The sequence below is a fragment of the Drosophila innubila genome, chromosome X (assembly GCF_004354385.1).
Source record: "Drosophila innubila isolate TH190305 chromosome X, UK_Dinn_1.0, whole genome shotgun sequence".
In the NCBI taxonomy this organism is placed as follows: domain Eukaryota; kingdom Metazoa; phylum Arthropoda; class Insecta; order Diptera; family Drosophilidae; genus Drosophila; species Drosophila innubila.
Genome location: NC_047626.1, coordinates 30,253,898 through 30,269,688, shown reverse-complemented (window position 1 = coordinate 30,269,688; position 15,791 = coordinate 30,253,898). Strand labels below are relative to the sequence as shown.

Here is a 15,791-nt window from a genome sequence, read left to right as displayed (position 1 = left end):
TACGTTTTATCCACAATACATTTCTTAACAACGTAATTCGCAATTAATAAGAAATTCTTTATCATATATTACAAAACATTCTGATAGAGTATTCCGTTTTACTATTGCAGACACATTTATAAATTGTTATTATTTTTGTTGTTGTTTTTCCTGTACAAAACCACTGAGCTCAAAATGTGGCGCCCGCTAGTGGCAGCTTTTCAAAACTTGCAGCGGTTCAGCAAATTAAAGTAGTCTGGCATCACTGCAAAAGAGTTGATTGAATTTGGCTTAAATTATTTAAGTTTAAAATGCACAACGTATAATATTAAAACAATATTCAGATATTCGTACTTTGGTAGTGTTAATAATTTAAGCTTAATAAGAAAAGTTGAATTAGAAGTTTACAATAAAATATAATGCGCAATGTGTGTATGATAATTTCCATAGTTGCCATTTTGAGCATCTTTTGATCAATTTTAAATAGATCTTAACATTTTTAAAACTGATCATCACTTGACTTACAAATTTTTCTTTGCTTAGGTATTTCTATTATTATTCTTATAATTAATTTTTAAATCCCTATTCTTTCAACGCCCAATTCTGACAGCCGTGGTATTTTTACCGTATGTCTGTCACTTTTGGTATTTTGGGGCGTTGCGCTTGCAGTGCTGCCAATTTTTAGAGGAAAACTTGCTGTTTCTGGCTGGAAAGCATCGGTAAAATAGCTGAAATAACGATGCAAAATAGCTTAATTGTTAGCACTAACAAATAACCCATAGAGAAGTAATTTCATACAGCGAAAATACTTGCAGACACGTTTTATGAAATGACTTCTCTATAGATTATTTGCTTAGTGATACCAGCCAACTTTTTTAGCACCGGTCTTTCGGCAATTACTTTTAAAAAAATAAATAAAATTTGATAAATGTTAATTTAGGTTAATGCAATAACTTTGCATTAAATTAATAATTAGATGAAAATTAAAAAATTCAAAATTAGATAAAATTAAGGAAAACATTTTTATGAAGGTTTGAAGTTCGTCACCCCAAGAGAAAAGAAGTAACAAATTTAATTTAAAAAAATATCAAAAAATTGACAAAATTCTAACAAAAATTCTGCAAAAACTTTAAACATTTTATCTTTAATATTAAAAAAAAAAGTTTAAAAAAATAGGGGAATTCTCGTAGGGTCAACTGTTTTTGCATTTTGATTAAAATGGTCCATGCTGCCAGATCGGAAAATTTTGTAGGGTGGCAGCCCTTGGACCGGGTTTCAGTCCTCCACACTAGTGTTGCCAATTTTGTAGGGAAACTATGCTGTTTCTGGCTGGAGAGCAAATAAATTTTTTTTCTGTGGGTACTGTTGCACATTTTTACCAAAAATGTTAATAGCAAAACTTAGCTGAAAATATATTTAAGATAGCCAGATTTCCAGCTAATAGTAACTTAGAAATATTTTCTATCAAACGAACTTTGAAAAAAACCAGAACTAGCTTTAAAATAGCTGAGTTGGCAACAGTAGCAATCACATTGCTAACGTTATAGCTGTTAGTCTTCATTTTGTTTTTGTTGCGCGCGGTCGTCGTGTCGCTGTAGTGCTGTACTGTTGTTGTCTTAACTGAAGAACAAATCCCTAACAAAATAATTATGAAATAATTAACATAAATGAATTGTTTTAAAGCAACAACGTGATAGCAATAGACTTGTTGAAAGTAAGAAGCACATTCATCATAGTGTTTTGGTTTCCTTTCTTATTCAATATATTTTTTTTTTTAATTTTTGTGTCGTGTGTGTAGTTTGTGGTGCTTCTTAGCTTTTTGTCATTTTTTGTTTTATTTTTTTAGTTTGGAGATGCGCGCGCGCATCTAAAAAGGCGTCAAAATAATAAAAAGTAAGCCTGGCTAACCAGTATCAAAACCAAAATCCAAAAAAAAAAACAAAGTTAAATTTTCAAGTCGCGCGTAAACAAAAACTATGTACAAAACAAAAACATACAACCATACAACAACAACAAGTACAACTGTAATCGGCAGCCGCCGACGCAACGTCGCGACGTTGCTGCTGTTGCCGTTCTTGTTGATGCTTTTGCTGGCTATGCTTTCGTTTTATCTGCCTGCTGCACCAAGTGACGGCAGCAGCGACGCCGGCAGAGTATTGTCTTGTTGTCTGCGCCTTAACTCGTTTTCCTCTTAGTATGCGTCTTCTATCGCAGTGTCTGTTTTGGTTTCTGTTTCTTGTTTTGTGTTTAGTTTTTGTTTTTTTTTTCTCTGAAAATTCGATTTTAGTTGCAGGCAGCGCTGTCGACGCTGACGCAAGCGCAAACTTTTAAAGCCCGCCCTGCGGCAAAATAAGAAACCCCCCACCACCACTATCGCAGATATCAAACGTCTTGTTGTCAGCGTATGTGTGTGTGTACTTAATTATATACTAAACTTTCAGTTAGGATAACTATATGCGGTCCGGAGATATTCAGTCTTTACAGTCGCAGCTCTTGTTGTTGCTGTAATTTTTTTATATACGAGTTTCGTCTTGCAGCACTGCATTTACCGTCTTACAACAAACAACAATTCAGAAACAAGAAAACAGCTAAACATAACGTAAACTTTCGTTGCAAGGTCTTCGTTTGCTTCTGGGTAAGTTTCTAATACAACCTAAGTCGTTTTTCTTCTATTTCTTTGTTTTTCTTTTATCTTCATCTTTTTGTATTTTCCCTTTTTATTGTTGAGACGTTTGTTTGGGCTTTTCACTTTAATATTTTGATAAGCGTCTTATCATGCACTGATAAATAAATGATCTAAAATCAAGATTTTGGACTTATTACTAAGAATTATGGTCTAAAAAATTTGGTTTTGAGGACATGTCAAATAGTTCATATTATAAGAACAAAAGCTCTTAAATTCAAGTAAACAAATAACAAATATCATCAATATTTTTAAATTTATTTTTTTTTTTTAATTGTTATTTTGTTAGTTTGATATATATAAACTTTTTTTGACTTGATATTTTCATCAATCGGGCCTGTTCCGAATACCGAAAACGAGTGGAATTGCCGCAAATCGAGTTGATTGCTGTTCTGAATTTTTCAAATCGACAAGAATAGTCGTTTTCAAAACGTGTGCTGTTGAGCGAGCGGAATCAAAAGTAAAGGCTACATAAAGCATTAAAATAATTCCCTTAAACAATAAACTGAAAATTTAAATAGCCTTGAACATTTTTAGAATCGTTTAACATCACTATTCAACTGTTTAAAGTTCAAGTATATTTTAAAAGAATTTTTTTTAAAAACATCTTTTTTCAGTGTATGATTCTTATGGGATACTCTATTAATCGACACTCTTTCTCGCCCTCAACACCCTCCACCTAAACTGTGGGTAACAAAGTTAACAAACTTGATCGCTCCGTAGTTACATATTTTTGAATTAAAACCAACCCTAAAGCACTCTAAGAAAGTTAAGTTAAATTCAATCTGATCTCGCAGACCTACGACCGATTTTTGAAAGCGAAATATAGTAAATTTAGCATGATAATTATTTGCGCCTTCTTTGCAGTTTGATTTAACGACAATCAACTACATGTACTATAAGTCATGGGTTGTTTAAGATTTGTTGAACATTATTTTTTTTACGAATTAATCATGGATGCTGATTTCGCACAGAAGCTAAGTCTCTGAAATAAAGATTTTAACTTTTATAAGTTTGAGCAAAACTCACCAAGACTAATATAAACACGAGGTAATAGTTCTTACACAAATAAGAAAATGTATTTTGCTCTCTCTGACAAAGGTGGCTATGACGTATATTTCTTTCCTTGGATTTGCCACAGTTGTGCTTATGTATATGGAGCTTAGGGTGCATCGATTTGTATGAGCCCTAAAAAATTGAAGAATGGAAATTCTTAATCAACTGTCAATTATAATTGATTATATTATATTATATAATTATATTATATTATATAATTATATTATATTATATAATTATATTATATTATATAATTATACTATATTATAATAATCTAATAATTACAACATGTTTTTACCAAGAAACCATAGTTCTAAAATAAATTTCTGGTCCCCGCTTTTTGAGTTGGAAAATTTATTTATTTTTTTTTTAATTTTTAGCTTGGTATCAGCATATCATTGGTATTTTTAGTCCGATCCTGATAAGTTTGTTATGAAAATTCTTGTTAGGACCAGGATTCCCAAAATTTCGTGGAATCAAAGGACCAATTGTCTTTAAATCAGAATTATCGTCAATGCATTACTAAAACACAATATTTATCAACTAAAATTGTTTGTGTATAAAATCGAAGCACCCTAAAGGAGATACTTACTATTTACAAGTTGGAAGCTTTGGTGGCATCTTTGTTTCGCTTTGCTTTGAAGAGGCGATCATTTCATATGTATTTGTTCAGTATGTGTGTGTTCAGTTTGTCTGTGTCTTCTATATGTTTGTTTGTTATTTTTAAATGGTTGACGATGGCTTCCTGCTCCAGGGGCTTCTGCTGATTTGCTTGCGGTCTCCGCTGCGACACAGCCCCCAAAATAGATCAAAGGAAACAAGCGAATCTGCAACTGAGTAACCCCGTATCTCTCCTTCCAGCGACATTCAAGTGAACAAACAAAGAAAAAGACTTTGGATGACGTTTGTTGTACCCAAAAGTTTTCACACGCACTTCTTACACATACGCATACATACGCACAAGAAACATACAACTTCAGCTTCTGAGCTTCAGAAAATCTTGCATATATTCAGAGGGCTATAACTTCTTCAGCTGTAAAAGAAAACTTATTACCATCCTCTCTCTTTCTCTGGTTCTCATTGGCAATATTTGCAACGTTTTTTTTGTGCTATTTTCTTGTTGTGTGTGGACAAGTGCATAAATATTGCATTCACAAATTTGCGTACACAAAGGTCACAATGAAGCATTTCACTTACTTCCATTCCATTAAAAGATAAATTGATTTTAAACTTGTAATTTGTTGGCGTTGTTAGTGGGTCAAATAAAGTTGAAGTTGATTGGGATATGGATATGGAAGATTATATTTTAACGTGGATAATTCGGTAAATTAAACATACATGACAAGAAAGTAAATGAAACTATCAGCTTTAGAAATATGACATAGTACAGTCAATCATCTTTAAGTTGAATCTCGTTCGTTACTATCAAGTTTTAGTATGAAAACCTTTATTATTCATAGAATATGCATTTAAGTTGGTCTTATATATCCTGACCGAAGTTGGTTTAAATTAGTATACTATATCATATAGCTGCTACTGGACCGATCGGTCGAAAATCTAGTTAAAGTATGAAAACCTTTATTGTTTCTTGAGATATCTGATATTATTATTTATTTATTGTCATTATGATAACATAACATTATGATCCGTTTACCAACACTGATTTAGTCACGCGGTCACAAGTAGCTTTTCAAACATCTGCATAATCTACTCCGTAGGGGGTTGGGAAATGTAAATAGTGGGCCGCTTATTTCTCACCGTTTCACACACACTTTATGAGCATAAAAATGCTTGACTTTTCTCCCCAGTTTTTTTTACTTTACTTATTCGCATCAAGATCGGATAACCGTATTAAAGGCTGTTTTAAATTTTTATGAAACACAAGCGCCTAAAAGTATGCAGTAATTTTTGTACCCTAGGAGCTTAAAATTCATAGATAAAACTAATATCTAACTAGTGTAACGGATATCTCACAGTCGGGGCTTTGATTTTTGCCTTTTCCGCTGCTACGGTCAAGTCTAAGATGTAAACACCAAGAAACCATAGTTTTAAAATCCAAGGCTGCAAACCGGTTTTGAGCCGATCCTCGTAAAACCGGTTCACCCTTAATGGATTTTGTCTTGCTTCAAAATTTAACAAATTTTGTACTCTAATTAGACTTATCGGCCGAAAAACTATTAATATAAGTAAAGGATAATAAGCCAAACCCCTGAAATTATTTACTTTGCGAACCCGAACCTAAATCTGACCGCTTTCTAAAAAAAGGTTCGGTTCGAAAAAAAAATAGTTACATAAATTTTATGGTTTTCTAATATTACGCAATTATTTGAGACTTCGGATTAAAATAAGTCATATTGAAATCTTCAAATAAATTTGAACTAACATCCAAATTTTATTTCTTAAAAAAATTTAATTTGTTTTAAATGTAGAGAGAAATATATAAAAATTAGTATAAAATTGAACCAAGGTTCGAACCCAAACTCGGGTTCAGGGGGTATATTAACCAATTCGCCAACCGAACCGATGTCTTGATCTGTGGTTCGAACCGAACCTTTTACAAAATTTTGGAGGTTTGCAGCCTTGCTAAAATCAATTCCTAGTTCCCGCTTTAGACTCAAAAAACCTAAGGAAATAGGTCGTGTTTTTTTTATAAGAAGTGTCGCTGATAATAACGCTGGTCTGACGCCAACTTTATGGCATTGAACTTTAATCCACCATAACACACACATACACGGTCACTTACACACATGTGAAAGAAAATAAGGGCATCTTCCCATAATATTGATGTTATTGATAAAGCGGCTAATCCAATTGGACATCATTGTAGATGTAAAGAAAAAAGTGAAGCCAAAATAATTGGAAAAAATAAATACATGCATATATGTTACAACTTAGGTATGATTTGATGATACGTCCATTTCTGTCTTTTTTCTTATATTTCGAGCAACAAATTTTAGAGTTTTCAGTATTATGAAATAAGGACAACTCAGGATATAATAACGAATTTTAAAAGCTCATTTAGATTACTGTAATATTAATAAGAGAATATATTAGAAAATAATAATTTTAACAACGTTATTGGAAAAATTATGTAAGTCACACTCGTGAAGCTTCACATGCCGTATCGCTGTGTCTTCTCCTTCGACACTTGCGTCGCTGCAGGCACTCTTTTTTTTCTTCTTGTAGCTGACGCGCTAAAGTGGCAGTTGCCACTGAAACCACTTCACCATTATCATTATCATGTGCATCTGCATCTGCATCAGCAACAATAACTTCATCATCTTCATCATCATGATGAGTAAGTTGCAAAGCATTTCTAGCAGTTCAATGAACTGTGACCGCATTCTTGTTGTTGCTGTTGTTGTTGTTGTTGTTGTTGCTAGCATTGCAAATTCACACAAATCTGAACGCTTAGCAGCGACGCAACAACAACTTTATCATGATGAATCGTAAAATGTAATTGCAGCTTTTTATGCGATGCATCCAAAACCCAATTTCCCATTTTTTTTTTTTTTTTTAGCTCGTACACAGTATCTGCAACCTACGCACACTGCAACTTGACACTCCAACATTAGCCGTGTGTGTGTGTGACTAAGATACCACCGCAGCAAAAGCATCAGCAACCACAGCGGTAGCAACAACTTGAAGAATGCCACGCAGCTAGATATTGTAGTTCTATGGATCAACGGCGCCAGTGGCAGCTGCCAAGAATTTCATTCAGTTCGCTAGCTCAATTATGGCCAAAGATTTTAATCGACTTTGCCTTTTATTTAATTGATTTTTCTCATTTGTTTCTCTCAGTTATGAGTTGGGGGCGATGGAGACGCGTCGGAGAGGGGTGCAGAGGGGCATCAACGACAGGTGATGAAGTCGAAGTCAAAGTCGAGGAACGTGACATGCATGCAAATTGCAAGCAATGATTAAAACACCTGAACTGGAACTTGAAGTAAACTAAAATGACATTTTATGTGTGTGTGTGTTGTGTGTGTTTGTGTATTGGGTAGGGTGTCCGTGTCACTTGCGCGAATTGAATCACAAAGGAATTACTCGCATTTCTGTCGCTTCTCAATAGGAAAACCATTTTTAAGTCTTTTATATTTATATATTATAAAAAAAATTTAAAATATTATTTTGTTAAGCCAACATTAACTTAATTTATACATACATACTATATATTAAAGAATGGCATTTCGAGAAGAACGCATTAAAGTTTTCGATTCAGCATTATTTTGCTTTTAAAATAAGAATTCTCTTGATTCTCACCTAAAATGTATATAAGATATGAATATGATATTTGTACACAATATAAATCAGGACACAGTACATAAAATTTTTACATCATTTACTTTAAAATTTTGTTTTTTGACAGTTTTGCAGTAAATGTGCGATATGTAAACACACTGAATATCCCCACGAACCATCAGCCAATTTGTCAAATTTCATATATATGGAAAATTATCAGAGAGCTAGATACAGAGCTTTTGCAGTTGGGCCCATTGAAAATGGGAATATTGACTTTGTACGGTTCAACTTTAAGATTGGATAGCCGCTAATCTATTATTCATCATATTCATATTTACTAGTCTTTTTATATTAGTTTCGACAATAATGCTCCAATACAGATTTCAATTTAAAAAATTTTGTAATATAAGTATTATGGTATTTTAGCTTTTTTGCTACGAAAAAACACGGCCATGTGTTCGAAATTCAACAAAAGATGATGGAAAATAAGCTCTGATTTCGCTTTTTTGTTTTAGAAGGTTTCACATCAAGGGGTAAAATTGGAAGCATTTATTTTATCTCAAAATTTCTTTTTTTTTAAAGATCGATGTCAAAAATTAACCGACACATGTTTTATCTATATTAAAAATAAGCACAGTCGGGTGGAAAATTTATCGGATCAAAGTGTCCAATTAATCGAAAAGTGCAATTAATCCTCTTATCGAAGAAATACAGGAATGTCTCAAAGTAGCATTTTCTTGACTGTAGGCTTTCTTAGTACTTATGTTTAAATTTAGCTAATAACTTTATTCAGACTTTTGAAATTGCAATATTTTTATAACTTAAATACATATTTATATGACACAGTGTTGCAAAAAGAGCAATGAATTGTATTTATGCATAAGAAATATGTATAAATATATATATATTGATTTTACCAAAGTCGATTAATTGATATATGTTCTTTTTTAAAAACGTCACTATTTCCTTCTGCTCATTAATAGGCAAACTAACATTTTTAATTTTCTAATGACATTGATTTAGTTACAATTTCCAAATGCTCAAGATGATGTGAATTTCATCACCCACTCACATTAAATCTTAAGAATTCAACTCTAACAAATACGATAGGTTATCACACTTAAAACCGGATTAAAATATTAGGTGTCCGCTGGCAATCGATAATCATTATTAAAATATGTAATTATTATTAGTACTCCCTGATCTGATTTATTGTTGTTTGTTAAGTGCCAAATAAATGCGTTAATAAGTTTGGCAATGAAACATCTTCAATTGCCGGTCTGATGGTGGATCGTGGAGGCATTTGTGGCACCTGTGATAAGGATTTTATCCGCTATTGCTTTCGGCTATTAATTCTGTATGCAAGGCGAGCAATTAAGCAATTTTAAGATAGCCAAGTTGACGCAGCGAACGAGCTGAGAAGAGCAAGCTGTAAATTGAGGGGAAAGGAGCAGACAGACAGGTTCTCAGTGCTCAGTTTTTGGTTTGCATGCCACCCAAAGACGACGACAGCGGCAACAACGACGACGATGACGACGATAAAGGCGCAGCGGGGGCAATTGGAAACTTATTTGGGTCGCCAGATTGTTGCTGCAGTTGCATTTGCTGTTTCTGATGTCGTTGTTGTTGTTATTATTGTTGTGGCTGGCAAGTAACTCATACGTTCTATGCGTTTCAATTGATTTCTAATTAACCAAAGCATTTGGCATAGTTTTATCCTCGCCGTCGTACCAAACACGCCCAACTTGCACGTGTCTGTGTGTGGCAGGCATGCACTTGATCCGCTTCCGCTGAAGGTGGCACCTTAGTTGACCCAATCAATCGTGTGCCTCACGTGGGTGCAGCTATGTCTTTTCTTCTTGTCTCTTCTACCTCCCTTTGATCAGTTTTGTATATAACCACGTTTATTTTGTAGGTCAAACGTCGTTTTGTCGGCTTTCCATTGCTGTTGCTGTTGTAGGTGGCGCCAGTATGCCTTTTCAAGATGTAGATAATGTTGAGCTGCCTTTTCAGCTTTGGCTTTATTAATTGCGGCCACAATTAAGTGCCGCTAACAGCAGAGACAGATACAGAGTAAAAGATTGAGAGTCAGGTAGACGGACAGACGCCCATTTAAGTCAATTAGCTTTATGTAGGCGCAAAAATTAATTTGTTTGCCGCCAAATGTGGCAGAGTGACTGCAAATAGGCAGACCAGAAAAACAGAGTAAAAAATTAAACATAGACACAGGCACACACACACACTTCCAAATAATTAACTCCGCTTCGATAATCATTTATGTACAGCAGCTGTACAAATAAAAGAAACAACACATTTATTATTCACAACGAAATTTAAAGCCCTTTTTCTGTCATATACTGAATACACTAGGTAACAGACAAAAATGATCGGGTACCAAGACCACTTTTCTTGGTGCATATGGGGTCCTATACGACAAGAAACAACCTTTATATACCCGGTACAGGTACAGCTGCGAAAAATAAAATAGCATCACTCGCTTAAGCAATGTTTCCGAACGCATCTTAGTCACATTTGTAATTTTAAGGAACTTATGATTCCGTTTTAATAAGTGGAATACTTCATTCTAAAAAATAATAGAAAAAAATTCGTTGTCATATCTAACGTTTTCCGCGTATTTAAGAAAACTTGTCCAAAGTCAAGAAATCGGACGAAAATAATTATAGCACCACCTTAAATTATGCACTTATAACTATAAAAAATTGGTTAATTCATAGAAAATTTATTAATTAATGATAATAACTCTTTAAAGGTATGACAATACTATAAATTTAATAGAATTTTACGATGCCTTTTTTTGTCAAGATCGGCTGCACAGCGCCTTAGTATCGATTCACCCAAGCTCTGACACCTGTTCGAACGAATATTGCTTCAGGTCTTTTCAATGACTACTCAAAGTGATCCTGGCTTAGAAGCAGAAACTTCCTTCTTGACATTAGTCTATAAATTCTCGCTTGGATTGAGCTTTGGTGACTCCACCGATCACTCCAACACGTTCACCAAACTACATTCAAGCCACTATTAGGCGTTCTTGGTGGTGTTATTCGGGTCTTTAACATGGAAGATCCATGCTAGTGCCAAATCATAATCTACGTTGAGTAGCATCATTTTAAACTTGATGGTCCAATATGATTTTTTCCCCAAATTATGTATCTACTCCATAGTACGAAAAACATGCCTATATCATATTGCTCCAAGCTTCATGTTTATTGGTTGTAGTTGTAAGTTTTGGAGCTTAATGGACGCTTGTCGTCCGAAATAGACCCTTTCCATCAGATATCACCACTTAACTATAATCTTTTAAAATAATATAGCTCCATTTATGGCCTACGCCATTTTTACGTTACTTTGCAAATTAACTCTGCTCGGCAATATGTCTAGCGTTTAAAAAGAGCGGCCTCATTTAAATTACGTTCTCTAATATATTTTCGAGGTGTTTGCACTTTCTACGGTATTAATTCATTGCTCACTGGAAGCCTTGAAATGATCCCTTCAGCTTTTGGCAATCAAACTATTAATACCTATTAATACTACCAATTTAAAGGAAACTATATCCACTTATTATAACTGAGATATACTAAACAATATATTAAATAAAGATTTTTGGAAAAATCGCAGCCTCAACTGTATGTTTTTATACGTAAAAGACAAGGTACCATAGTTGGGATATAATTTTTTTCCCAACCGTATAATAAGTTTGTGCAATGGATGTAAAAGGTAGAAGGAGGCTTGGCAGACACCATAGTGTATTTATATTCTTGATCAACATCAACAGCCGAGTCGATATAGCCATGTCCGTCTGTCCGTAAAAACACAAAGATCTTGGAGATGGAATAATGTCAGGCAGAGCAAGTTTATTTTCAAATTTTTAAATCCTCTGGGGGGAGTATTTCAAATAAACCTACAACAAAATAATATAGCTTCATTATAGTCTTAGGAATTTAAGAGATAAAAACTTAAAATTTGGTATGTAGGTTGAATGTTTCGATTATTCGTAAATACACAGTCTTAAATTTCAAATAGTTTTACCAGCTATTAGTTTTTTAATTAAGAAAGTTATGTTTTTTGCTGGTATTTTCCCGATTTTTTGAATTTATAATTCTAGAAAACCTAGAAAAAATGTATAATATTTTTTTCGTGTTATTATTTTATTGCAAAATTGTGAGATATAATAATTTTTTTATCTCTAAAATTTTACCTGAACACTTTAGAGAAAAATTTTAAAGTAATGCCTTAAAGCTCTAAAAGCCTAACAGCTAAACTACCTCTCCAACTATATACGAAACATATCTGTAGCTTCTATATATTTCCGATAAGGAATAATTCTTCTTCATCAAATCTAAGCCTTGTCAACTCGTTGATGCAAAGAAACAAACTGAATTTTCATCTCATTTTGGGTTGACCACTAAAAATTTCATAACAATTATCTGCTGAACCAGTTGTCGGATTGGGATGAGTGAGGTATCATTTGACGGGTATTTTTGATAAGAATCATTAAATATTAAATTTATTTTCTTTTAAAAGGCTTTAACGGCCCTATTATCTGCAATAATTTAAATTTTGCCTTACTTCTTATTTGATCAAATTAATATATGTCATCAAACAAAGACAAAAGGCGTTGCCGCTTTCACTGCAGGACGAATTTCGCGAAGGTCGCCCGGAAGTGGTTGTTGTGCCTAAAAATGTATGCTACTTAGTAAGTCAGTCAATTTTACAATGGTACACTACCATATGTTTCTTAGAAAATATTAAAAATTTTATGGATTTCAATCTCGGAAGACTAATTGTCTTTCATAATTACAGTGAAATGAAAGCACGAGTTCTCTTAACCGAGTTTTTTTGTAAAGGATTTTTTTTTAGAGGTATAGAATTTTGAATTGAAATAAAACACAAGAAAATCGTTTTAATGTCCATCAATTTGGCTTTATTGGGAGGATAATTTTATGCTATTAATGTTTAAATATGATTTCCAGCATGTGGTCGCCGCGGCTGGCTCGAATATAGCCAAGTCTAGAGGTCCAATTTTCAAGCACTTTTTAGAGCATTTGGGGCCGTATGTTGGCAATAACGCGACGAATGTTGGCTTCCAAGTCCCCTAACGTTTGTGGTTTGTTGGCGTAGACGAGCGACTTCACATATCCCCAAAGAAAATAATCCAATGGTGTCAAATCACACGATCTTGGTGGCCAATTGGCAGGTCCATTCCGCGAAATTATGCGCTCATCGAAAGTTTGCTTCAATAAATCGATTGTGACGTGCGCTGTGTGGCATGTAGCGCCGTCTTGTTGGAACCATATCTCATCCACATTCATGCCATCCAATTCGGGAACAAAATAGTCGGTTATCATGGCTCCATACCGGTTTCCATTAACTCTCCAGCATAATTTCGGAAGAAGTATGGCCCAATGACTCCACCAGCCCAAAGAACACACCAAACAGTCAGTTTTTGTGGATCTTCACTCCAAATGCGGCAATTTTGCTTGTGGACGTAGCCATTCAACCAAAAATGAGCCTCATCACTGAACAAAATTTTGCGATGAAAATCAGCATCGAAATCAATCTCATTTTCGACCCTAACACCAAAATCACGACGCATTGCATGTCCTCGCGGCTTTAATTCTTTAACAAGCTGGATCTTGTAAGGTCGTAAGGCAAGATCTTTGCCCAAAGTCTTTCATAAAGTTGATGGACAAAGCTCCAATTGCTGTGCACGGTGGCGAATCGATTCATTCGGGTCTTCTTCAACACTTTGCTCTGCAGCGGCAATTGTTTCTTTGGTGCTCATTGTTCGACGTCTCTGCGGATGCGTATTATCACATAGAGTAAACGTATTTCGAAAACGATCCATCGATTCATCTAAACATCTAAAAAAACATCCTTTAATTAATATATAGGGAAAGGTTTTTTCTATTTCTCCAGTATTTATGCTGACAATCGATACTATCAATATTTTTTCCTCGTATTTTGGTTTTATTCCTGAGACTTACTTTGGTTTAATTTGGATATCATAACCATCTCATGAATTTTAATTAGGGGTTATTGGTTCGAGGATAGTGAATTTCTGTTTTTACTTTTTTTATTTTTGGTATTTATTTTAATTTAGAAATGGTTTGGTTTTTTTTTTTATTTTTGGTATTCATTTTAGAAATTGAGGAAGATTTATTACTGAAATACAAAAGGGTACAGTCGAGCGAATCCGACAATGAAAGGGGCCTTTAAAAAACAAATTTTTCTTTATTTATTATTCGATATTGAAGATCAGGACACGTGCAGATTAGGATAGTTATAATTGTTATTTATTAAGTATATTAAACATTAAACATATTAATATTAAAAGTATCGATAAGGTTAGCTAAGATGAGAGAGATGTCCACTTGTAACACTTTTATGTAGATAGAACAGACCTTCAACTGCCTGTTGCCAACAGCGTAACAAAGTTTGAATGCCCCTTGGGTAAGGCTCAATTTAACTCTACTTAGATCAACTCCAGCGGAATGCGCTGGCAATTAAAATGAACTCACGCTGGCAACCCTGACAAAGACGTGCCGCCAGATAGACGAACCGACGGACTCAAAATGCAACTACAACTGTTAAGAGTAGCAACAACAACGAAGTCGACGACATTAAAATGAAAAGTGAAATAGAAAATCGCTGACTCAAACAACCGAACAAGCAAAGCGCGCGCTTCGATTTAAAAATGTGTGCAGTTGACGTCGGCGTAGGCAGCGACGCGTAGCAACGTTAACGTTAACGCGTCGCTGTGGCGCATGCGTAACAAATTTGTAATGTTCGCGCCGTTGACAAAACTTGGATTGTTGAGACTGGAAACAATTTAAAGAAAACCTAATATCGCAAAGTCGACTCCGAAATGCACTTTGAAAAAAAAAAAATTGGAAATCGACACACAACTATAATGCAATTGTTCGACTATTTTAAGTATAAAACAGTATTGTAAATTGTTATAAGTTGTGTAACAGCCTAATGAATACAACGTGTTTTTTCTAGTGTTAATATTGAGAAGATATCTAAACTGAAAGATCCGATATTTTTACAGAAGCCAGTTTGATTGTTAAGTATTTCTCTGGCCAAGTTCACTTCAGTCGAGAATTCCACTTGTCAAGTGTCTGTCAAAACTTGAGTAAAGATTTTTCAAGTGGTTTTGAGTTTGTTTTGACAACTATATTTCAATCACTTCAATATCTTACAACCTTTCGCTGCCTTTGCTCGCCGTTTAACCATGTGTGTTTATGTACTTTATCTTTTGTGCTAATGTGACTAACAAGATTAACATCATCATCTGATGATGATTATCTTCATTATGGCCTAGTTCGAAATTGAAAGCGCTAAATCGTCGCGTCTTTTCATCGCACCACACCGCAGCGTCTCATGCCCCGTCTGATCAGCGATTAATCAAAGCACCCAATCAATCATCATGCATACCAGTCAGACACACAGAGAGAGAGAGAGAGAAAAAGAAAGAGAGAGAGAGAGAAGAGACATGGTGGAGATGCGATGGACTGACATCCATTTGAGGCATTTGACAGACACACAAATATACGCAGAGAAACTGTATTTGTTAATGCCACAATTAGCAACAGCAAGTGTCTGCATGGGATACGCCTAGGATAGTGTTTATACAAACGTGTGCAAAATAATAAGATTACAATTAAAAATAATTTTCGATGTGGACACGGCAGTCCACCTTAGTGACGAAAGAATCACGAATGGTGCGAAAGCGACTAGCCATATATACAGTCAAATCAGATCGAGTTATATTCCGATTGAAAGGTATATTAAAGTACATAAAAAGAGC

At 34.4% G+C, this 15,791-nt stretch overlaps 1 protein-coding gene and 1 long non-coding RNA gene across 3 annotated transcripts in view; one reads left to right on the top strand and one right to left on the bottom strand.

The window, feature by feature from the left end:
• Positions 1 to 108: 108 nt before the first annotated feature.
• Positions 109 to 4,742, bottom strand: LOC117793953. Its single transcript, XR_004618321.1, has 3 exons — positions 4,311 to 4,742; positions 3,692 to 3,850; positions 109 to 244 (listed from the first exon to the last, which is right to left on the bottom strand). It is a non-coding gene; the product is annotated as an uncharacterized LOC117793953 (long non-coding RNA).
• Positions 2,170 to 15,791, top strand: part of LOC117793949 (Ca(2+)/calmodulin-responsive adenylate cyclase) — a 68,621-nt gene continuing 54,999 nt past the window's right edge. The window contains exon 1 of one of the 2 annotated variants that reach the window (XM_034634412.1): positions 2,170 to 2,614. The gene's annotated coding sequence lies outside the window, so the exon portion shown is untranslated. The remainder of the gene's footprint in view (positions 2,615 to 15,791) is intronic. The other variant, XM_034634413.1, reaches the window with a different exon arrangement.